Genomic DNA, 25,973 nt, shown 5'->3' on the forward strand with positions numbered 1-25,973 from the left:
TCTTAGCCAAGTTAAGAAAAAATATATTTTAAAAGCACAGTGAAGCTCTATGGATACCCTCAAAGTAATATGTGGCATTTATGTGCATATATTTCAGATTGTTTAAACAGTCTAGTATTTACTTATTTTCTCCTTACATTGGCACAGCTGTCAATGTCATTTGCCACAACCATGAGAAAGCATGTAGATACCCTGTCCAAAGAGCTGATTTGGACCTGGGATACTACTACCACTACCATACTCTGAAATGAGATGTTGTGTGACAGTCCTGTTACATGCTACTAGGAGTATCCCTCACTTAACCAGCAAAATGTTACACATCCAAGCAGAGGCAGCAGCGTATTCCCCATGTCTGCTTACTCAAGGGGAACGTGACAACTGGTATGGTTAACTCTTTTGCCTTTGTACCAGTGTCTTGATAACCCTACTATTTTATTCTTGTACAGGACATGTTACTACAGTTACCATATCATAAAGCAAGAAGATGGCTAAGGAAATTGCTAACACACATTGTGACTATCTCATAATTTCAAAATTGCATGATTCCCAGTTTCAGTGGGAGCTTAAACCATGTGTAAAAACATTTTTAGAACAAAATTTGAAAGCATGACAGTAAAGAATACACTTGTCCTGCAGAAAATCCATGCCAAGCTGCAAAGTAAGTGCAAATTAGAGGATGTGTTGCATGCATATTTTTCTCTATTATGTTTTTAGAAAGATCTTTTCTTCCATCCGCTAAGAAATATCATAGTTTTAAGTGCTATGGAAAATAATGTGCATAATGGAAGAATTTCAGCCACAGGCTTCTCTAGTTACCTTCTTTAGTGGTCTTTTTAAGTTCCTTCTTGCTTTTTCCCATCCTTAGCTGCCACCTGGCACTCTTCTGTTAGCACTGGAAAAGCAGGCCAAGCTTGCCAATAGCATCATTCGAGTGACAGGCTGTGAAAATTTAAACACCCCACAAAAACATCCTTTTCCTCTGGAAAAATGGAATTTGACATCTTTATTTTTTGGGGGTTCTTATGTAAACTCTGCTCCATGGAGCATAAGGCAATGGGCAGTGATTTGGTCCAGTAGATCTATGTCCTGGTTTGAGCAGTAGCAGTCATTTTTTCTCCTTCTCGGTAGCTGGTGCAGTGCTGCGTTTTGACTTTCGGGCTGGGAAAGGTTGCTGATAGCAAGTATGTTTTGAGTTACTGCTCAAATGTTTGGTTTGTCCAAGGCCTTTTCTGAGCTCATGCTCTGCCAGGGAGGAGGGGAGGCCGGGAGGAAGGAGAGACAGGACACCTGACCCAGGCTAGCCAATGAGGTATTCCATACCATAGCACGTCATACCCGGGAGGTAACCAGGAGAGATCCAGAAGGGCTGGAGAGCTGGGGGGATGGAGGAGGTATTGGTCGGTGCTCGGTCGGGCAGGATGGGGTGAGTTATGGGTCGGTGGCTGGTGAGGTGTTGTATTCTCTTCACTTGTTATTGGCTTTATCATTATTATTTGTAGTAGTAGTAGCAGTAGTAATTTGTGTTACGCCTTAGTTATTAAACTGTGCTTATCTCAATCCGTGGGGGCTACATTCTTTGGATTCTCCTTCCTAACTCTCCGGTAGTTGGGGGAGCAAGGGGGGGAGTGAGTAACAAGCTGTGCGGACTTGGTTTAAACCACGACAATCTAAAAGGCTTTTTATTCATACTTTCAGAAGTAAAAGTATTTGTTTTCTAGGGTTTTTTTTTTGTTTGTTTGTTTTTGTTTTTTTTTTTCAAATGCTGCTTTGCTGTTTTCCCAAGGCACTTTTAGATTTCTAATTTTCATGTTGATGAAGTAGCCGGCATTTATGGCTTTCTATTCATACATGACTTATACACAGGATGCTTGGCAAAAGGGAAATATTCACTATTTTATAACCTAAAGATTTGACTTCAACTGCTAGATACCTGCATTTATCAATTACAACTTGTTAACTCAGGCAAAACATTTCTTAACATATTTTGAAAACAACAACAGTTGGAAAATATTATTTATTAATTTTTTTTTTCTCTTGGCCAAAATACATCATGTGCAAGATAAAATCTGCAAAAGTTTTATTGATCAGATCCAGAATTAATTTCCTTATGAAAAAATAGAAAAATCTGTTGCCAGAGTTTTACATCACATACAGAAAACTGCATTGTAATGTGCTGCTTTTTCTGCTTCAGAACAAGACCTTGAGGCCATTTCCCACCTCAGCATCCCATGCTTTAAACTAGGAAGTACCTTCTGACTTTTTTAACACATCTTTTGCTCAAAATTATTTTAATGTATTTTTAATTCAAAATGAAAACAATTTTTTAAAATCTTTGTTTAAAATCTTTCCTTTTTTGTTGAAAGAATAACTGTTCTCTGGAAAACCCCAGTTTAAAAGAAGTCATTATAGCTACACAGTAAGATTGCCTTGGAAAGGATATTTTTGTGCTCCAACAACTGACTGCACCTACTGTACACTGCAGTAAAAAAAAAAAAAAAAACTTTGCTTTTCCTGTGTTTTGCAGTGGAATTGGTCTTTCATCTTAGTTACTAAATACATTAAATCCAGAGAGTCACATCCCTCGCTGAAAAAGGAGGGCTCCTATTTCTCTTAAGTGATTTTTAGGAGAGTATGTTGGGATTTATACAATATCTACCTCTTAAAAATGGTCCTTACTATGAAACAATCCATTGGAATTCACTGTACAGTCTTACCTGGAAAAAAAAATAAATCCCACTTTCTGATCTCAGTATTTCTTGATATCTTTTGTTCTTTTAAAACCAAAGGCTCTCTCAAATCATGTGGGACAGGCTTCTCTCCTGACACCTCAATCATAAATTCACAGCACCACCACTGATTTCAAGAATGTGACATATCTGGATTCAACAGAATCAGCCTAGATCTTTACTTGTGAAATATAACCAAATTTTCCCTTAACTGTGATTAAAGGATACAGTGACACTAAGCATATTGCTTCTTCCTCTTCCATTGACTTCAATCCCTTTGACAGCTGTGTGCATCTATCAGCAGTTCTAATACGTCTAGTTTGAGCAAACTGTTCAGATTGATGGGAGGGGGGAAAAAAGGGTTTATGTATATATATATATATATATATATGTAAAGAAAAAGACATTGAGATCAGGATCACCAGTAAAAATTAGTCCAGAATACTTCAGGCAAAGATCTTTTGCATTCCTTCAGTGCTAAATACCTATTTCCAGGAGACATTTAAATTCCAGACAGCTCAGGATTAGGTGCTACTTTAGAGACATTCTCCAAAGCAGTGTCAGTGTCGAGGAAGTCCAATATTTTTATTACAGTACAGAACTGTTGAGGGGATAGGAGAGTCACTCCATAACCACCAAATCCAAGTATAGCCTTTTTCCTGGCTTCTATGAGCACAGCCCATCTCCCTACAGGTATGTGTACCTTGAAGAGAAATTGCTGTACAACCCCTTCTGCATGAAGTGCATCTATTCTTCCTTTTTGGCAATTAGTGCAAAGTTTGAGGCTCTTGCTCTTATGCTGGCTGGACTAGTTTAATAACAGCCTGCAGTGTTTATTAGCCGAGAGAAACAGTTATGTCTCCAGCATTCCCAAGAGTTGGGTTTGCCAGGAATTCCTGATCACACAACGGACTTCAACATTCCTCTTTTAAGACGGGAACAAACAACTGAACCTAGTGAGAGTACCCTTTGTCAGAGCTTGGTAGTGCTTTTCTAATAAAACACGGATGATTTATAATATGTTTACATGTGAGACATATTTGGCATATAAAGCAGTTGCAGCACAAGATTCTTGGGTGCCAGAAAGAGGTTTCTTGTGATTTCATAACAAAGATCTTCTGTTACTGCTCAGAACAGTCAGGGATCTTTTCTGTACAGCACTAAACCAGTAAGATATTTCACTGGTTAATAGCCACAACCTACTTCTCAGGGTGTACAACAAAACCACAATAACTTTGGTTGTTCAGCCACAAGATAAATCCCCAAGAATTGCTCCCTGCTGAAGAACAACAGGGTACCAACAGCTACATCCATGTTATGGCTGGAATAATTCATTTGTGTATGCACAAAGTTTGCGAATAGATTTTGCGAGCCAAAAAGTCTTACCTACCTAGTGGAAACACCGCCAAGAAAGGGGTGGCTGCCATAGCACTGCCATTCTCCCAGGAGGGTAAAGCTTCCAACATCACCTAATTTTCCTAGGCAAAGACTGCCTAGGCAAGGGATTAGGCACTCTTTTTCTGTCTGACTTATTTTTAGTTCTCCATTAGTTAGCTGAGTACTTGCAGGTATTTCTTAAGTCTTTCTACCCTTTCACCATGCAGATTGACTACAGAGCCAACCACCCACATTAAATCAGCCACATTCAGTGAATCCGGTGAGGTGGAGGAGCAATCATCACAAAAGGGGGCTGGGAGGAGGCAATACTCAAACAAATACACAGAAGCTTTACTTTTTCATTCTCTTCCTCTTTGCCACTTTCAGTGTTACAGCAGCAGTTCCTCCCCTCTCTTATTTTGTGTATTTAACTCTTCCAATATCCTAACAGAGCTGCATCAGGGAAGCAGATTGCTCAGGCCCAGATGTCAAATTGAGCATCCAGGTGAATGGTTAATTCTATAGGTTATTTACACAACTGCTCCCCCCACAAAAAAGACTGCTAGAGTAAATAACTACAAAAAAGAAAGATACATTTGACCTCACTGAGCTCTTGGTCTTTTTTACTTTCTGGCTTACCTTTTCTTTACTTCCTATAAACTCACAACAATACACAATGTCACTAACAGCAGAGCTGTAAAACAAGAAAAACCATACATTAGCCATCCCCAGAACCAAAATCTGTTTGAAATGAGTTTGAGGGAAAACACTTGTAATGCAGGCCATAATCACATTTCCTGAGTAAAACACAGACTAACAGAATAAGTGACTTTATGACAGAGAAGAACTCATGCTGACAAAATTACTTTTGCAATGTTCACCCAAAACAATAAAAAAAATCCCCAATCCTGTGAGATTAAAAAAAAATACCATTTTCACAAGTTTTGTCAGCTGTGTTTCATATGTTATTTGTGTTACTCCTTCCTCTGTATTTATATACAAAACACAAAGAAAAAAAATTAAGCTTTTCCACCTTTCTGAGGAACAACAGAGGCCTTACATTTTTAACAGGAAGTACATTTTAAAATTATATTCATTTTTGTTGCCTGTATATACTTTGCATATCATTTTGAAACACAACAACAAAGCATTAGAAGCAAGCAATTATAAAAAAAGGTGTAATATAGATTAAATCAAACTAACAAGGAAATAATTTATTACAGCCTATTTACATTCTAATTACATCAAAACTTTGTCCTTTGTTGCTTATCAGTACTCAAATGGAAAGCAGTTAGTTTTGCTGCAGATAACAAAGCTGTGGTGAAAGAAAATATCAATCCACATGATAATTCATACTGTTTCACTTTCACCTACAAAAGGAGTATTTAAGCATTGTAGAATGACAATTCAGCACACTCAAATGAGCCCACAACATTCATTTATTGCCCTAAGGTAAATCACACATCATTCAGTTAATCAGGTTTTACAGAGTCCTGCATTCATTAAGTTGCATGTGTGAAGCATGCAGAATAAAGGGCCTTCTATTCATAATACATACAACAGCTAAAATCAGTTCTATGCCAGCAATTAAAAAAGTAAATCACTGTGCTTTGCCACTTTGCCTCAGGCACTGTCTCTTTATCAGCTGCCATAGACACTCATAATGTCTTAGCCAACTAAGAGTAAGAAGTAGGACTGACACTCAAATATTTCAGCTAAAATCTTAGTTCCACCATTTCTTATTAAAAAATAAGCCAAAGAGAGAATGACCAGAGAATAAGGACTTTACACATCTGACTTCAGAATAAGCACTTTACACAAATGAATTCCCTGTGAGATTTCATGCCAACTGTATATCATCTTTCAGGGGGAAAAATGCAAATAAAGGCTACATATTGTGTCCAGATTAGAGCACAGCTCTAAGTTGTTGAGTCTGTTGCCAAATGCCTTAAATCTGAGCTATCAGAGAAACAGAGGAAGCATTTCATGAGACATTTAGAGGCGGTTACTTCACAGACCAGTTTATTGCTTTGCTATTCACTTTAAACAGAATTTTTCCATGCTCCTTTTATAAACCTAAGGAACATTCTCAAGCAGGTCTGTCATTGTATTTATTTGAAAATCAGTGTTTTAAGACAATAATGGGAAAGCAGCAAGGGTAATAAAGTTTTAATATAACCATAATGGTAATTTTTGAGGTAAGAATTGTTTATTTGAAAAATACAGTTTCCTGTAAGACCTTGCAAGACCAATTCCATTTCTTATTTTTAATGAACCCCAAAATTGAAGTAGTTTTCTACCTCACCATTTCAGCACTGAGTACCAATAGCTGATGCAAGTGCCTCTGAGCGTCTGACTTAATAATTTTCATGGTGTTTAATCACTTTTGAATCTAAATGTGATTTTTTTCATAGCATTAATAGGAATGGCTCTTTGCTAAGCTATTGCAAACACAGAATAACCTGTGGGAGGTTTAACACATCTGTCATGTTAGTAAAATTCTAGGACACTTCAGTGTCTGTCATGCTGCAACTTACTAAATTTCATCTCAGTTTGCTGTGGAACTTCTCCAACTTTGGATGAAAGTTATTCTGAAGAACACTCATTTGGCTTTAAAAATATACTCAGTGGCACTTGATTTGCATCTGTTAAAATTCTGTGTGCAGAGTGTCAGTCCTAAAATACCACAAAAGAATAAATTCATAGGAGAATCTTGGGGATTTAAGAGACCTAAATTTTAGATGATCTACATTGTGAGATACAGGCCATTCAAATTAGCCACCTCGGCATGAGGACAGTTACGTGCTCAACAACTTGGGGGCTCAGTATTTCTTGAACAGGGATTTAGATTGTCAGTGTGATAGATACACTGAAGGAGAGGGTAATTCTTGTTAGTATCCTAATGTTCTCGGAGATTCACAATATTAAGCTCTTCTTTTCAGATGCCAGGAACCTGTCAAGTTGTTTCAAACACAAGAGGAGCTGATAGTCAATAGTTCAGCACTGGGATTTCTCACCATGAGTGCGGGAGCAGAATGCTACAAACTCAGCTGAGCAGCATCCCTGCATGGGGAATTCCTCACTCGTGCTTTTCTGAGCTATTCCACTTCACCAGAACACAGGACTCACCAAAAAGGCAGAGAGGGAGCAATGACTTCTGTGGAGTACCTTCTTTCTTTAAAATGCTGACCTCTCACAGATGAACTATACACCTTCCATACTTGCCTATTGCAAGCCAGCTAGTTTTACTCCACCATCGCGAAAAGACACAATCCAACTAACCCTCCTTCATCATCACAAATGGAAATAATATGTTTGCCTCATTTGTGTCTTTTCCCTTCTTGCCTCTACCCACCAGATCTTCCCCACCAGTTTGGAAAACACAGATTTAGTGATTAGAACATGAATTGTCACAGAGGCAGAAAGTCAGTTCTTGCACTTCCAAGTGATTATCCTGAACTGAAAGCAATAGATTTAAGTGCATTTCTGTTTTCTTGTTCCAGGCCAATGCACTATTAATTATTTCATGCCTGAGCACATCTGTTGGCTCAGGACTTCCAGGTAAAGTAGGTGAATATTTTGCAAAACTTGACAGAGCTTAGGCCCTCATCATCTGCCTAGTGTCTCTGTGCTGTGAAGACTTGTGTGGGTATAAAAATACACCAGCAGCTTCCCCAGAGGAAAGCTGATGTAGAGGAAGTTTTAGGCACCTGCAGATTTAGGCACAAATTTTGTTCATGACAGTGGGTGTCTACAAAATTAACTAGCTGCCCTGTCAATCAGGCTCCCAACATCGCTCTCAGATACTTACAAATGAGATAGTAAGACATTGCTATTGCAATTTGTGCACATGAAAGGTTCAGCTTCATTTAAATAATCAAACATAGCTGAAAAATGTTATTGTTCTACTTTTTCCCTGAAGATCCACATGGTCACAATATTCATCTACATAATTTGCCTGCATTTCCCCAGAGACTGATGCAGGAACTGTCCTTACCAGAGGCATGCTTCTGGGAGCTGGGTTGCACTCTTTGGCAGTGATTGAGACATCTAGAGTAAGAAAAAAAGACTCTGTCAGCAATATAATACTCATGACATGTTCCATTTTCAGAACTTTTCCCCCCAAAGTCTCACAGTGAACGATGCAATTAAAATTTTGGAATTGCAGGGGTGGTGACTGAGTGCTCAATTTCTCATTTTCTCTGGCAGCTACTCAACTCCTTTGTCCAATTGTGGCAGGAGCCAAACAAATTGCAAGTGAAATAAATTTTCCCCAGGGCATTTCCATTTTATCAATACATGCTTCAGGTTCTGAGAACACATTAGCAGCATTGTGAGTTTCATGTACATTAGTTCAAATTGTTTTCCTCAGGAGAAAAAGGACCCAAACCAACTATCTAATTAGACCCAAAGACACGCAAAAGAAAGTGGTGTTGAAGAGTATTCCTATCTCTTGAACATAAAAGTTCAGCAAGATCAACTGAATTGTCTTTACAGGATTACTACATTTTTAATAGTATTTTTTGTGATAAAACTCATATTCACTATTTCTTATTGTTTTAAAAATATTTAACTTCAGGTTTTTGACAAAAATCTGTCTAACAACCATTTAGAACATCACAATAATTTCACAAGTTGGTAGGTTATTTAAGTAGCATCATCAATATTTTTTTTCAGAATATGTAGGAAATATGTTTGTGTACATTTAGTGTGCACAGATACAGTGCACAAGAGATGCTGGCATTGAAACCTCTATAAATTCTACTGCAAAGCATTTGAAATTAATAACTTAGTCAAAAATCAAAAGATAACATTCTTATGTGCTTTGCTGAACAGAAAGGAGGTATTTCTATGCACACACGTGACTAAATTTGATGGACATAGAGGAAAAGCATAATTTATAGATTACTCACAAGTATGAGATTAGACAGAGAGAAGCAGCTTCCTGGATCATAAAATTCACTCCACCATTGTTAGTACTTGTAGTACAACCTCTTATAGAATCGTAGGATCATAGAATAGTTAGGGTTGGAAACAACTGTAAGATCATCTAGTTCCAACCCCCCTGCCATGGGCAGGGACACCTCACACTAAACCATGTCACCCAAGGCTCTGTCCAACCTGGCCTTGAACACTGCCAGGGATGGAACATTCACAAGCCCCATGGGCAACCCATTCCAGTGCCTCACAACTCTCACAGTAAAGAACTTCCTCCTTATATCCAATCTGAATTTTCCCTGTTTAATTTTCAACCCATTACCCCTTGTCCTATCACTGCAGTTGCTAATGAAGAGTCCCTCACCAGCATCCCTGTAGTCCCCATTCGAATACTGGAAGGCTGCTATGAGGTCTCCACGCAGCCTTCTCTACTCCAGGCTGAACAGCCCCAACTTTCTCAGCCTGTCTTCATATGGGAGGTGCTCCAGTCCCCTGATCATTCTCGTGACCCTCCTCTGGACTTGTTCCAACAGTTCCATGTCCTTTTTATGTTGAGACACCAGAACTGCACACAATACTCCAAGTGAGGTCTCCTGAGAGCAGAGTAGAGGGGCAGGATCACCTCCTTCGACCTGCTGGTCATGCTCCTGTGATGCAGCCCAGGATACGGTTGGCTTTCTGGGCTGTAAGCACACACTGAAGCTGGCTCATGTTAATTTTCTCATCAACCAAAACCCCCAAGTCCTTCTCCTCAGAGCTGCTCTGAATCTCTTCTCTGAACAACCTGTAGCTGTGCCTGGGATTGCTCTGACCCAGGTGTAGGACCTTGCACTTGACATGGTTAAACTTCATGAGGTTGGCATCAGCCCACCTCACAAGCATGTCAAGGTCCCTCTGGATGGCATTCATTCCCTCCAGCGTATCAACTGAACAACACAGCTTGGTGTCATCGGCAAACTTGCTGAGGGCACACTCAATCCCACTGTCCATGTCACCTTCAAAGATGTTGAACAAGACCAATCCCAACACCGATCCCTGAGGGACACCACTCGTTACTGGTCTCCAGCTGGACATTGAATCGTTGACCACAACTCTTTGAGTGCTGCCATCCAGCCAGTTCTTTATCCACCGAGTGGTCCATCTATCAAATTGTCGTGTGGGACAGTGTCGAACGCTTTGCACAAGTCCAGGTAGATGACGTCCACCCCTGTCCATCATTTCCGTAGCCCCATCATAGGAGGCCACCAAATTGGTCAGGCAGGATTTCCCCCTAGTAAAGCCATGCATGGCTGTCACCAAGTACCTTGCTGTTTTTCATGTGCTCCAGCATTCCTTCCAGGAGAATCTGCTCCCAGATTTTACCAGGCACAGAGGTGAGACTGACTGGTCTGTAATTCTCCGGGTCATCCATTTTCCCCTTCTTGAAAATGGGGGTTATATTTCCCTTTTTCCAGTCAACAGGAACTTCACCTGACCGCTATGATTTTTAAAATATGATAAACAGTGTCTTAGCAACTTCATTCACCAGCTCCTTCAGGACCCGTGGATGGATTTCATCAGGTTCCATGGACTTGTGCATGTTCAGGTTCTTAAGATAGTCTCGAACCAGATCCTCTCCTACAGTAGGCCCAAGGTCTTCATTCTCACAGTCCCTGTGTCTGCTTTCCAAGACTTGGGTGGTATGACCAGAGCATTTGTCAGTGAAGATGGAGTCAAAGAAGTAATTCAGAAGCTCAACCTTCTCCAAATCCTGTGCAGCCAGTTCTCCTGATAGCTTTCAGAGAGGGCCCACATTGTCCCTAGTCTGCATTTTATTTGCTGTATACCTATAGAATCTCTTCCTGTTATCTTTAACATCTCTAGCCAAGTTTACTTCTAACTGGGCCTTAGCTTTCCTAACTTGGTCCCTAACTACCCTGACAACATCCCTGTATTCATCCCAGGCCACCTGTCCTTGTTTCCACCTTTTATAAGCCTCTTTTTTCTTGTGAATTTTTCTCAACAGCTCCTTATCCATCCAAGGTCTCCTGGCCCTCCTGCTGCACTTCCTTCTGGTCGGGATGCAACACTCCTGAGCTTGTAGCAGGTGATCCTTGAATATTAAACAAGAGTCTTGGGCCCCCTTGCCTTCTAGGGCTATATCCCATAGAACCTTGCTAAGCAGGTTCCTGAAGAGCCCAAAGTCTGCTCTCTTGAAGTCCAGGGCAGTGAGCTTACTGCATGCTCTTCTCACTGTCTTGAGGACCTCAAATTCAACCATCTCATGATCACTGCATCCAAGACTTCCCTGGAGAGTCACATTTCCAACAAGCCCTTCCCTGTTGGTGAGCACGAGGTCAAGCGAGGCAACTCTCCTTGTCAGCTCCCCTATTACTTGCAGAAGGAAGTTGTCTTCCACACAATCAATGAACATCCTGGGTTGCTTGTGCTGGGCCTTACCAACCCTCCAATAGATATCAGGGTGGTTGAAGTCCCCCATGAGAACAATGGCCTTCAAGTGTGAATCTGTTCCTGTCTTTCTATAGAGTGCTTCATCCACAGGTTCCTCTTAATCAGGCAGTCTCTAACAGAACTCCACAGTAATGTCTCCCATCACTGTTCTCCCTTTAACCCTGTGTCCTGGATTCAGCAGTAGCAGTCATTTTTCTCCTTCTTAGTAGCTGGTGCAGTGCTGTGTTTTTGTCTTTCAAGCTGGGAGCAGCGCTGACAACATCGATGTTTTTAGTTGTTGCCCAGTAATGTTTACTCTGACCAAGGACTTTCTGAATCTCATGCTCTGCCAGGGGGAGAGGAAGCTGTGAGGAAGGAGAGACAGGACCCCTGACCCAAACTAGCCAAAGAGGTATTCCATACCACAGCACGTCATGCCTAGTATATAAACTCGAGGCAGTTAATCAAAAGGGGGAGATCACTGATCGAGTCGGGCTGGGTGTTGGTCAGTGGGTTGTAAGCAGTTGTACTGTCTTCCCTTGTTATTTCCCTTATTATTATTACTGGTAGCAGCAACACTGGTTTGTGTTATACTGTAGTTACTGGACTCCTCTTATCTCAACCTGTATGAGTTACATTCTTTCGATTCTCCTCCCTGTCGTTCTGGGAGCAGAGGGAGGAAGGAGGGGAAGTTAGCCAGCAGCTGCATGGTTCTGGGTTGCCGTCTGGGCTTAAAACATGACACCCTGGCCCACAAACTCTGTCAACTGCTCACCTGTCCCCAGACAGAGTTCCATACTCTCCAGCCTATCCCTAACATAAATAGCATCTCCCCCTCCCTGCCTGCCGGGCTTGCCTTTTCTAAAAAACCTGTAACCTTCCATTTTAACACTCCAGTCATAGGAGCCATCCCACCATGTTTCTGTGATGCTTATCATACCCTCATGCACACATCTCTAATTCCTCTTGTTTGTTCCCCATGCTATGGGCATTTGTATATAGACATCTGAGCCAAGCTCCAAATTAAGCTTTCCAAATGAAACTGTCAAAGGTCCATACTCAAGTGATTTAAGTTTTTTGTCCATAGTATGTATTAAAATGGTGTTATATAATTACACTGCAGTGATGATTAGAAAACTTCTTGCAATTTCCACAATAAACACATGATGGCAAATTAAATTCTGTTAGGTTGTGCTAATGTGTCCTCTTTTTTAACTCACTTCTCTAGTTTCTTTCTTCTAAACATGTTATCAAGAACAGCTTTATAATTTCTGGTATGCTTTGCTAAGGAAATGAAGTTAGCTAGTGACTAATTAAGTAGTAAGCTGTGATAGTTATTCTATTTGTCAATATTCTCTAGTGATTGCTCCCAGTATTTGTTCATTTAGTACATATATCTTGGTATGAAGTGTATGCAGTATTATAGATGTCATCCACAAGGCCTCATACACTGAATGCTAGACATATTTTTTTTTTAATTCAATTTCTTTTTGCATCCATTGGACATTAAAAATTATCTCCATCCATTTTACAACTAATACAGCAAAGTTCTTCTCTGTTTCACAAGAATCAGGAACCCCCAGTTTTTAATCACAGATTGCTCTCCAGATACTTTATTTCACAATGCTGGTCTTAATCTTTCCAATCTTCACCATCACTAATATTCCAGTCTTGTTTGTAACTTAGATGTGTTCCTGAACACCAACAAGTGTAACTAAACTTCTAAACCAAATTAACTTCTAAAAATGTATCAGGTTAACATCAAAAAGGAACTTCGGGGAGCTCCATGAACCTAACAGTTCCTCAGTGTCTCAATTCACTGTCCTTTGCCAGCTTATTTATTTCTCCATGCTGTCCTTAATTTTTTACTTCTTACTATATAAAGTTGTCTTAAGTTCAAATCTGCATTTCTGTAAAGTGGAAAAGAAATTTTACTAGAGATACTTATCAGCTTAACCTAATAAATCCATAGTGCATTTTATCTGCATTTTTTAAATTTCTATCCATACCCTTAAAAAATCTTTAATTGAAATTATTGTCTGTATTTATTGAGTTTAGACTAATGGGTCTGTAATGCCTTGATGGCTTCCTTACCTTATCTTTAAGACAAATGTTCTATTTGTTATGCTTCAGTCATATGGTACTAATTTAAATAAATTACAGGGATTATTTAAAGCCCTTGCAGATTGACTTGCGGTTTCATGTGCTAAATCTTTCAGTCTTTCAGAATGGAGATATCTGCTCACTGCTCCCCTGTTTAAGTGCCTTAAACTCTTCACCTAAATTCCTCCTCAAAAGTTTTGATTTGCATCTTGTTTCCACCAGCCATTCTGCCTTTGCACCATTTCTATCATCATTAATTTAAGGCAAAATTTATCAACTTCTGGGGAGAGCATTAAGTTCTTTTCAGTTTTGACTCCATCTTCACTGTTGAGTTGACCCACTTCTTGTTCTCTTTTTACCTCAGTGGATAAAGTATTGCTTGATGCTCATGTTCATTTTCTGGAAAAATCTAAATAAGCTTTTGTTTGTTTTTTTGCTTTTGACAGTTCTTGAGGTAACTTAGTACTTCTTGGCCCAAAGACTTTCTTTGTTGATAATTTGAAGCCTTGGGTAATATGGTTTAGTGTGAGGTGTCCCTGCTCATGGCAGGGGGGTTGGAACTAGATGATCTTGAGGTCCTTTCCAATCCTAACTATTCTATGATTCTATAATTTCTGTTCTACTTTGTTGATCATTTCTTTTCCACTTTGTTCCCTAGCTCACTATCATTTGAATTATTTTAATGCTTAGCAATTATTCCTTCGTCTTAGTTCTTCCTAGTGGAATATTAAAGCAGATGGCATTATTGAAGTTTCTGACCTGAAAAGGAAACATTAATAATGTAATATCATATTGAAAGAGTTCTAAAAGAGCTTATGCAGGAAGTATTAGGCTTTCAATGCAAATGACACAGAATGTCTCCTTAATCATAGCTGAAGGCCAAAAGGATAGACGTGATCTCTAACTTTTATGTATAAATCTGGATCTGAAATTTCAGTGTGGCCTGCATATGGGCTCTTTTGGAGGCTGTATTCTTAATGTAGGAGAGCAGGTTGCATAAACAGACATTTTGGTTTAATTACGAAAGACATATGTATGACTTTTGTATTCATGGTATGTTTTAGTATGTATTCATGTATGTATTCATGTATGTTTCTACATCAGCAGAGGAGTGAACACATTCAATATATTTTCTTTTGTGTTAGTCATTAATAGTGTTGCTTTGCGAGAAATACCCTATAGTCTATACTGAAGAAGCCTGGGTCTAATATTCCCAACCACAACTGCATGCTGCAATTCATGTATTTTTCACTGAATATTAACTATAAAAAGTTTTCAACAATCTATTTTGGTGGCAGAATATTGAATTAAACAAAGAGGAAGTTGGGCAACAATGACAGGAGGCTGGCATGGATGAACAAGTAGTTCCTGGACAAACTCAGACACAAAAAGGAAATCTACAGAGGGCAGAAGCCAGGACAAATATGGAGAAGGTACTCGAGGATTTTTTGACTCAAGACTTCACCAACAAGTGCTCCAGGAACTTCACCCAGGTGACAGAAGGCAAAAGCCACAAGAAGAATGAAGAACTGCCTGTTGTAGTAGATCAAGTTCCAGAACATTTAAGGAACCTAAAGGTAATGCATCCTGAGGAAAGTGGCAGATGAAGTGGCTAAGCCACTATCCATCATATCTGAGAAATTTTGGCAGACTGGTGAAGTCCACAATGAATGGAAAAAGGGAAAGATAACCCTAATTTTTAAAAATTAAAAAAAATAAAGCAAACCAAAAGGGAACTACAGACCAGTTAATCTCACTTTGGTGGTCACCAGAGTTGTGGAGATCCTCCTTGAAACCATCCTAAGGCGTATGGAAAATAACGAGGTGGATAAGCAATTGGCTGGATGGTTGCACTCAAACGCTGTGGTCAATGGCTTAATGTCCAAGTGGAGACTAGTGACAAGTGGTGTCCCTTGGGGTCAGTGTTAGGAATGATCTTATTCAACATCTTTATTGGTGACACGGAAAATTGGATTGAGTGCACCTTCAACAAGTTTGCCAGTGACACCAAGTTGTCTCGTGTGGTCGACACACTGGAGGGCAGGGATGCCATCCAGGGGGCCCTTGACACACTTGAGATACCTACCAGCAAGTGCCAACCTCATGAAGTTCAACCAAGCCAAATGCAAAGTCCTACACCTGGGTCTGGGCAATCCCAGTCATAGCTACAGGTTAAGTCAGAGAATTGATTCAGAGTAACCCTGGGGATAATGACTTGGGGGTGCTGGTTAAAGAGAAATTTAACATGAGCTGGCAGTGTGCGCTTGCAGCCCAAAATCCAACCATATCCTGTGCTGCATCAAAAGAAGCCTGACCAGCAGGTTGAGGGAAGTGATCCTCACCCTCTACTCCACTTTCATAAGACCCCACCTTCAGTACTGCATTCAGCTCTGGGGCCCCAACATAAGAGGGATATGGACCTGCTCATGTAAGTCCAGAGGATGTCATGAAGATGATCAGGGGGCTGGAGCACCTATCCTAGGAGGACAGGCTGAGAGAGGTGAGTCTGCTCAGTCTGCAGAAAAGAAGGCTCTGGGGAGACCTTAGAGCAGCCTTCTAGTACCTTAAGGAGGCCTACAGGAAATCTGAGGAGGACTTCTTGCAAGCGCAGGTAGTAATAGGACAAGGGGTAATGGCTTTAAACTAAAAGAGGGTAGACTTACATTAGGATTAGGAAGAAACTCTTCACTATTTCTCAGGTTTCCCAAAGAAGTTGTGGCTGCCCCATCCCTGGAAGTGTTCAAGGCCAGGTTGAATGGGGCTTTGAGAAAACTGGTCTAGCGGAAGGTGTCACTGCCCACAGCAGGGAGGTTGGAACTAGATGAACTTCAAGGCTGCTTCCAGCCAAAATAATTTAATGATTCTATGATTCTAAGAGTGACATACACAGATTTTGGCAATAAAAATATAAAATTCTTCTTCATTATTAATAATTCCAAAACAATTAATATTATTTCTGAATCAATGACCATGTTTTCAATAAACAAATGATCACTTGAAAGCTCTCTGCTTCATTCTGCTAAAACTCATGTAAACAGGTTTAAATTAAATCAGGATTAATAGCAGACATCAGTGTGCTAATTACATGAATTACAGTGTCATAGTACTTCATAGCTGTGAAAAGTATTTAAAATGTCTTATATTTGTTATTTATGACATAAAATGTATAAAGGCTATATCTTAATGCTTAGATATATTATCAGTCCTACAGAAATATTATCTTCAGTAGAAGTGTATTGAAGTAAGCATCTAAATACCATTTTCCACAATGTCTAATAAGGAAACCATACAGATTTTTTCACCTAAGGAATGCAAATGTAGAAACAGAAGAGATACATGATGGTGTAATCTAAATTTTGAAAAGGAAGTATTTTGATCAACATTTTCTATTATTACATTCCCACTGCCAGCACAACACTATATTTTTCAGCATTCTGATTTCTTTTTTATAAGTGGATTTCACTTTCAAAAGGTTGAGTCTTCAAATTAATGAAAGACATTCAAAATATTTTTTACAAATCTGCAGCTGACATTATGATCATTTTTTCCATTGACAGTCATTGCAATCTAAAAAAAAAAAAAAGAAAAAAGAAAAGAAATATGGTTTTTTTTATGTTTTAAAAAAATATTGCAAACCAGTCATTTTATGCAAACTGCCAAGGAATGTTTGGGTATGTCAAGAAGCTCTTTCCTGGTTTCTCTAAAATAGCAAGAAGTTAGTGCCATCTATAGACAGAATTTAATACTGAAAAATAATAAGAAAAACAATACCTGCTCATCTAACCTTATCAAACGAAGCAAAGGTCATTCTATAGTATAAAAATGGATTTATATAAAAATGCCTCAGATCTCCTAATTCTTTCCCAGTTTTTCTAAGAAACAATTTAGCAAATGGAGACTTAACTTGTAACAGAGCAAATTAATATTCCTTTCAGTAATCCTGTGAACTCACTTTAGTACACCCTTGTTTAAAGTAACCCAGCAGTGGTCATTGCTTTAATAAACTGCATAATAAACATCATTACTGAGTCATTTCAGTTTTTATTGTTTCACTTCTCAACTGAGCTGCCTTCAATAGTCATTATAATGACTATGACCTCTGGCAAATCTAATCTTGCACAGTTTAAGCACCTAAGTCACTTTAATTATGTGACTAAGCCATTTAACTTCACAAGATATTTACATGCTTTGTCTTGCAGGAATATGCTTATAGATCACAAAATTGTCCCTTGTATGCATCTTGTTTCATTCACCTGCAAAGCTTCTGTCCTGGTTTACCATGAGACTTAAAAACTGTACCTATTTAATATAAAAATATTATTGCAAAATAAATAAAGTATTCTGGTAACTAAAAATCCACATAAGCACCTGATAAGAATTATAAAATTACCAGCAGAGTGGTACTTTGTAAATGGTATTAAATACCCTAGTCTGTATTTTAGGTGGTCTAAGTGCCTGCATAAATCTGTCTTCTCTTAGTTTCTTAGTTTTCATGTCAGTAAAAAATGGTTTGAGAATCCAATCCAGCTTTCCAAGAAACACTCTTTTGGCTTTTTAATTAACTTAACTTAGGTTTCAAATAAAAAACAATGCCATAGTGCCAGAAATAAAACTGAGATATAATTTTTTGAAGTTATAGAAAGGAAAAAAATGTTGCTGTTATTGATCTTAGAGGATCGATATTGTCATTATTGTCAAAGGATCAACCCCTTTTGGGCAACTGCCTTTCATTAAATCTGTATTTCTACCCTAAGAGTGAAGAGGAGCATGGAGCTGTAAATACCTGGTAGAGGATTCTATGCTCGTGTCGAAGACTTGCAGAGCAACAACAAGGCAGACAGGAACCCAGCAAGTAAAATGTTTAATTTTTCTACATTAAGTGTACAAAATGCATCACGTGAACATCTAACTGGCTTGTTTGGAGTTGAAAAGCTAGCAGACTCAGAAAACTACTTGTTTCAACTGGAAAAATCAAATACCTTTAAGTAATAAAAAACAGAGACTTTTTAAAAAGTTATTATATAATTGACATTAGTATGCTAAAGTTTTACAGCATTGCTGAATTAAATTTAACATCTTCAAAAGACATGCCTGTATATTAGTGCATTCAATTCCATAGCTGGTCTCTTAGAAGTATTTCAATGCTGCATTGAATACACACATCTGTACACATGCAAATACAAGTATATATAAAATGTCAGGAATAAAATTGTCTATAAATGTCCCTACTCTTGCTGCTATAATAAAAATGAGTATACTATTAAAATACGAAGCATTGCAGAACACACTGAATCTCTTCAGTAGAGGGAAAATACTGTCACAAAGAGTGTTCTTTCTGTCCAGTTCAGCACAACCACAACCTGTGGTAAAGAGTTTCTAAAGGAATTAGGTTGCTTGAATTTGTTTGAACGTCAAGCTTATGTATTTTCTCTCTCTCTCCTTCTATTTCTTCCAAGTGCCTAGACAAATTTAATTCTTTACTAACCTAACTAAAAGGAAGATTTTTCTATAAAAGTACTAGGCTTTGAATTTCCTTCATCTTACTCTAGTCAGAGAAAATGTCATGCTGTCTCCTTGGATGTTAGCAAAGGCACGTGTTGCAGAGCCATACATCTATTGTGACAAAGTTCAGCAAGTCAGAGATTAGCAAAGGAAGTAACTACAGGTAAAGCTAAAGGTAGTACTAGAAGGAAACAGAATCTCCTGTGAATATGATTATTTAATATTTTGTCCAAAGTTTTTATGATGTTCACCTGCATCTGCACCTTCCTTTCGGTAAACTAATGAAGAACCTTGATTTTCCAGCTACTTCAGCACTTGGAATGAAGAGGCCTAGGTGGAATTTTGGGCAGCCTGATGAACAAATTAAAAGAATGGAGAGCACTTCACATACTTGTTGCTTCCAGACAAAGGAATGTCTGTTTTACTCCTCACCCAGCAGCTCTGTTTAAGGAAAATTTAAAAAAATAAATAAATAAAAAATAACAGAAGTCCTAGGACTTTTACAACCCTTCTGCCTCAGAATCATAAATCAAAAGATAGACCAAATACTACCTGGATGGTTTACACAACTGGTTCTATAAATTTCAGTTGCCTCTCCTTTTTACAAGCCTGGGAGGCTCACACATAAAGAATATTTATCAAAGAATTTTCACATATTTTCATCAGATCTGAAAATCTGAAACTGATGTAAGTAACTTCCTCCCCTTTATTTTTCATGTACAGCATGGATTCCCAATGAGAGTATTGCTCACCAGTGTCTACTTTCACTTCCTTTCGAATGAAAAATGATAAATAGATAACTTTTTTGTATGATTTTGTCAAAATATTATTATTACTCTTAAGTGTTTATTTGGAAAGGAAACAAAATCAAACTACACACATGTGGGATCTGGAAGAACAGGAAGAATGTGTGGCTTATCAGTTTTTAAAAGGCTCAGTTAAGTAAAATTACAGCTTGACTTCAGGCTGCTTTATAAAGTTTAACATCAAGGAACTGAAGACCAAGATCCAGTGCTGGCTGAGGTTAATAAGAATCTTTTCATTACCATTTTGGGCACAGGATCAGGCCACAAAATGTCACATGTTTTTATGGTCAGTTCCAAAGTGAGTCAGTAAGATAAAAATCTATTTTTCTCATATTTAGGAGGCCTTTTCTAAGAACACAGTCACTTGGAAAACAAGTGAATAGCGGGAGCGTCAAGACGAACACAAAAGAAGAAATTCTCAGATTAACCGGATTCTGGATGAGAGTTATGAAAAAACACTCAGAAAAACAAAACAGTAAAAGGTTTTCAATTTCAATTTAATTTGCATTTTTATATTTTTTAAACAAAAGTTGTAACAAACAGACCACACAACACCTTATTGGCAATTGGGCTACCAAAGATAAACATGGAAATAATTCAATAATTCAGTAATAGTTCAGTAATGTATACCTATAACAAATGTCATCATGGGACAAAGATTTTCTTTCAGCACCAGTTGAATCTTGTTAATCAGGTTTTAGTATTTCCCCACAAATTATTTGCAGACCAGTAGAGCCAAAGCTTGTATCCTCCCAAATAATATGTTTTATGTTATAGATGTTGTCCTATAAAACCAATTTCAGATCTATTTGGATATGTATGTGCATAAGTAATAAAGTTAAATGAGGGGAAAAATAATTTGATGAAGAGATATAAAAAAAGAAAATCTAGGAAACTTATTCAGTGAAGAAACTGAATATACTCAAATGTTAGTGCTTTAAGGGAGTTAGAGGAAAGAGGTATTTTTTTAAAAAGGAAAAAATGAACCAATTTTGAAAGTCACGGATATTTCCTTGTTGCGGTCTGGAGTTCTTGCAATATAAGTTTATTGACTCTTGTGCTGTTTTGAATTTGTATGAGGCCATTTATATCATTTATGAAATCTCATATATTATTGTGAAGCTCATAATGTGGTTATGTAAAATGTGGTTTAGTTGCCAAGGAAAATAGAGAAGAAAAAAAAACCAAAAACCCTTTGTGTCTTTGGGAGATTTTAGTATGCACTGAGCTTTAGAGGATGTATATGAAGCCAAACCCAACCTGAATGCTTTGGGTTTGCCCTGAGGCCTAGAAAGAACTTTTTCTTATGTTCTCTGCCTCCACTTGGAGATAGATGCTCATAGAATATTGAGAAGCTGTATAAAAATAAAGTCATCATCAGCGACAGTCTTGACCTACTTCAAAAACACAGACTAGTTATTTTTACTGTCAGTCTATGAAAACACAGGTTCCTTCTTACCAGGAAGTAAAGGAATTGATAGAATGGTATAATGTGAAATAATGTACTACTGGATACATCCTTGCCCTGGAAATAGATTTAGTCAGTCTTCTTTTACAGCAAAATCTGTAGACTTCATTCGATACAAAACTATCCGACTTTCAGGCTCTGTAAATTCATGTAAAGGGAAGTTTGAGACAATTTGAACAGGTGTGATGGATGATGGAGAGAGATTAAGGATTATTCTTTGCTGGAGTTGTAGGAAGGAAAGCGAATCTGTCTGGAGGTATTATATTATCTAGAGGTAAATTGGATACTAACTGGGTCAGACTCCACACAGCTATAGTTCTGCTCTAGGAGAATCCAGGACAGTGTCAGCACAGCAGTGATGTTAAAAGACTGATTCTTTTACCCATACCAGAGAACAACAGCTTATCTGTGTTGCATGAGAAATGGGACCCTAACAAAGAAAATTCCTCATCAGCCCATTTGAAAATTAATACCATGGTATAGCTAGCCAATTTTCAGTGCAAATTATTTAAATACTGTTCAGTGTTCTGGAACTCTGTGAGAAGGAAACCACCTACAGGAGCACTAATACTACTGACGCTGTTGTTAAAAGTATAGCTAGAGTAGTAATTAATTTCTCAGTTTAAATATGAAGAAAATAGTTCATGTGGCGACTGATTGCAAGAAAGGATATGTTTTCTCCTTATATCAAGACAGAAGATAAAACATCAGCACTTACCAGAAAAAAAAGTTATGATTAGATGCTTATTAAAGTGAGTGGAAACAACTAGTTTTCTACTTTTATTATATAAGCATAATAGAATTGTTTTGATGTGCACTTGCCAACACTGAGCTTCTCAAAGATTGGATCCCATTTGCTCATAGAATCATAAAATATGTCCAGTTGGAAGAGACCCATAAGAATCATTGATTCCAATTCCTTGCTCCTTGGAGAACTACCTAAAACAAAAGCATATGACTACGTGCATTATCCAGATGCTGCGTGAATTCTGACAGACCTGGTTCCTCTTCATAATACACCACAAAATGTTTTCAAAGATCACCTGTGTTCTGGACAGTGTGTACCACTGCCCTTCAGAAGGGCACAGTCTGCAGCAGTGGCAGGGCCAAACACAGGACTGATAGAAAGTCCTCATCCAAGTTTAGTAGTGGTAAAAACTCCTTTGGGTTTGGCTGCTAGAAATTGAGAGCAATCCTACCAAAGATAATCTTTTGTAATGTAATGTTTTCGAACCTGTGTGGATTTATAATTACTCTGGAGAAGTCATCTCATAAAGAAAAAAAGATGGGGGGGACACGACTCAATCAGCTGTCTTTTGTTATCACAAGATAGTACTTTTTTTTTCCCCATGACAGAGAAGATTGCTTAGGAAAATGGAACATGATAAACAATTTAAGGCCAAGTCAAAAGATGAATAATCTGTTTGCAAGTCATGTAATTGCTGTTTTGAAGTTGTCATTAAGTTCAAGATTATGAATTAAACAGAGAAAGAGGGATGTCCTTTAAATGATTAATTATAACTAGTTCAGATGACCTGGTATCTGTAACAAATTATTTACCAAATTTCTAGTGCATTGAAGATAGACTGTAAACAAAATCCATAGCCTTATAAGCAAATACTGTACTGCAACGTTAGAGGAGAGATGGGTCAATCTGATTAATATCAGTTAATTAGAGACAAATCTCACTATTCATAAAAGCTTGTAACTTTATGTGTAGTCCTTCACAGGAGTAGCAATACTATACTATGAATGATTCTGATTCTACTCAAAAATAAAACAAACATGCTAAAAGTTAGCTCTGTAAACACTGATAACCAAACCCATACCTTTTTATTTACATGCTAGCAGTGTTGATTATTAAAAATACTGAGCTCTGTAGCTCATCTCAAAAACCAACAGAAGGCAGAGTTGGTCTCTAGTTCTAAAAGGAATTTTAATTTAGGAGAACTATGTAATCATTTAAGGATCTGGTTTGAAACTCAAATACAGACACTTAGACTGTATTTACTACTGAGTACAACATTTTCGTATAAAAGGGAATTTGCCATATATCCCAATGAACCTAATCTATATATCTACCTGAGTGAAGGCAGGGACACTCCCTTTGGCATCTCACATAGAGGATGAATTCTTGATGCAGCAGGACCAATACAGTTTCTCCTCCTCTCTTTTCAGCAGTCTCTTTGCTTTTTCATCCCTCACTGTTCTGCTCCAGACACTCAGCTACTTTGTTTATGGCTGCACCAGTCACTGGCTGTCTTGCTTTACACTAGTAAAAGTGCCTTGTCTGGTTTATATATATTTTCAGTGCTCCTAAAATCTTGATGAAGGACAGCTAGAAAAAAAGCCAGACCACCAGTCACTGTAAACTGAATAGCTCTGTGGATTTGAGTGAATTAAAACCAAACTGTACTGATTCACAAAATGTGTTTTTTGTGCTGGGACACTGTGCTTTGAAATTCTGTTGTGGCTGCACAGATTCTCCATTTTTTTGATTTCTGTTTGGAAAGCAGACATTTCTGTTTGCTGTACGTATTCTTTTCAGTACACATTTGAAGTCAAAAGGATCATCTGGATCCACAAATAAAATGCTTGCAGTCATTCATGCCCACTCACAAATACTATTGGGTTGACCAGACGTGGAACCTATAATTTAGCTGTCAGGTTTTGTTAATGGGTCTATAAAGTAGAAATTATAGGCTGACAGCATCCTCTATTGGGAAACGTGCCATTGAGATATTCTGAGGTCTCTTTAAAAACTGCCTGAGTGAGAAGAATGCTGCTAATACAATTGGGTACTTTAGAGTAGCTAGATTTCTTCTAATTCCCAAACACTTTACATTGCTCCTGAGGGGCAATGTATACTTTAGTATCCTGTCTCCCAAGGATATGTGTAAATGTGGGGGAGAGGAAACAAATGGTTGTTTAAATACAGATACCATTTACATAGAGATCTTATTGATTCTCCGTCACAAGAATTCTTGACATGAAAGTTGATCTCTGTCTGGAAGGTACGGTGTACTGTGGATCTAGCTGTGTTCCTGAGGAGGGAGGCACATGATAAATCAGTGTTGTGGAAAAGGTCTCCAAAATCATTCCTATCCTTAAAACTCTAGCAAAATGTGCTTTATACCAGAGCAAATACTCCCTAAGAAATACTGTTGGGTTGTTGCAGCACACTCCAAAGCTGTCCTATGCTGTCCCTGCACCAGGACAGGGAGTTGCAGACCCATCCTGCTGAGTGCTGCCACCAGTGGGTTAAGGGGAAGTTTTCTTCCGTACTACAGGAGTTCATGAGCTTCCTTCCTTCTTCTCTTTGATAAAAGAAAGAGAAAACCCCTGTCCTTATAGAAATATTACCTATATTTACACAAACTTTTACTATCACAGCTACCTATAACTCTACTTTAAAAAATCTCTTTCCGTGTGTTATTATGAACATTTTATTTTGTCTGAGTGTGGAAAAAATATAAACTAGCTAAAGTGAAACTTTTTTCTGCCCTAAACTTAAATGAAGAGTATAAAGGAAGACCGGAATTAACCCCATGAGGTTCAGTGCTGTGAAGTGTTAAAGATTTTCTGTTGATAACTGAGACTCAAGTCTTTAGTAATAGACCCCTCTGAGTGCTTTCAGAAGTAAAATACAGAGCCTGGAGGGCATGGCAGAGCATGGAAAGAACTTAGGCATTAAAATGGGGTCAATTCCTATAGACTTTAAAGCCTGGAGTTACAATCTCCTCTTTATTTAAATTGAATTTGAGGGCAAGAGCATTGTTCAATTCATTTTTACCTCTTTTCTCAGCAGCCCTGGGTTTCTTCTAAGTTTCAAAATGAAATAAAAGATCCTACACGGGATGACTGATACAGTGATCTCTGCTGATGCAAATAAGCTCCTCAAAGCTACAGCAGTCAAAGGAAGAGGGCTGTAATAAACACTTTTATATTATTACACCTTTTCCTCATTCATCTTCAGCTGCTTTTCCATTTTCCTTCTTTTCTTTTACATTCTTCAATTCCCAGTTCTTTTTTCTCCAGCCATCTGCTATTTCTCTGTACGTCTTACATACACCACTTCTCAGTAAAAGAGCAAAAACAAAGAGTTACAAGCAAAGTACCTTTTTGAAGCATGCTCACCTGGGGGCATTGAGGGACATACAAACTTCATATATTACTTTAAGGTATTCAAATATCTAAATACTTACCACGACAGAATTCTACATGGTTTATTCATACACAAATTTTTCTAGGCAGCTCACTAAAACCAGTATTCAAACCACCCACAACTATGCAGCAAAACTCCACATCATTGTATAAACAAGTGCTCTATGAAAAGCAATTTCTCCATGATTCCTCAGGGCTTTGTGGGTTTTTCATTATTTATTTATTTAAATGGATTAACAAATATACTCAGATGCCACAGTGATAGGCAAGATATAAGAAGCAAAGCAGAACGTACACTGGAGAAAATGGAACAGTCTAAGATCCTATTTAACTAATTAATTGTAGAACGTTCTTTTTTCTCCATTTTATCCAGGCTGGAATATACGTAATTGAACAGAAGCAGATATGTGGAAGAAAATTCTTCCTGGACTACAGGCAGAAGCACAGCAAACTTTTCTC

The sequence above is a fragment of the Melopsittacus undulatus genome, chromosome 7 (assembly GCF_012275295.1).
Source record: "Melopsittacus undulatus isolate bMelUnd1 chromosome 7, bMelUnd1.mat.Z, whole genome shotgun sequence".
NCBI classification, from domain to species: domain Eukaryota; kingdom Metazoa; phylum Chordata; class Aves; order Psittaciformes; family Psittaculidae; genus Melopsittacus; species Melopsittacus undulatus.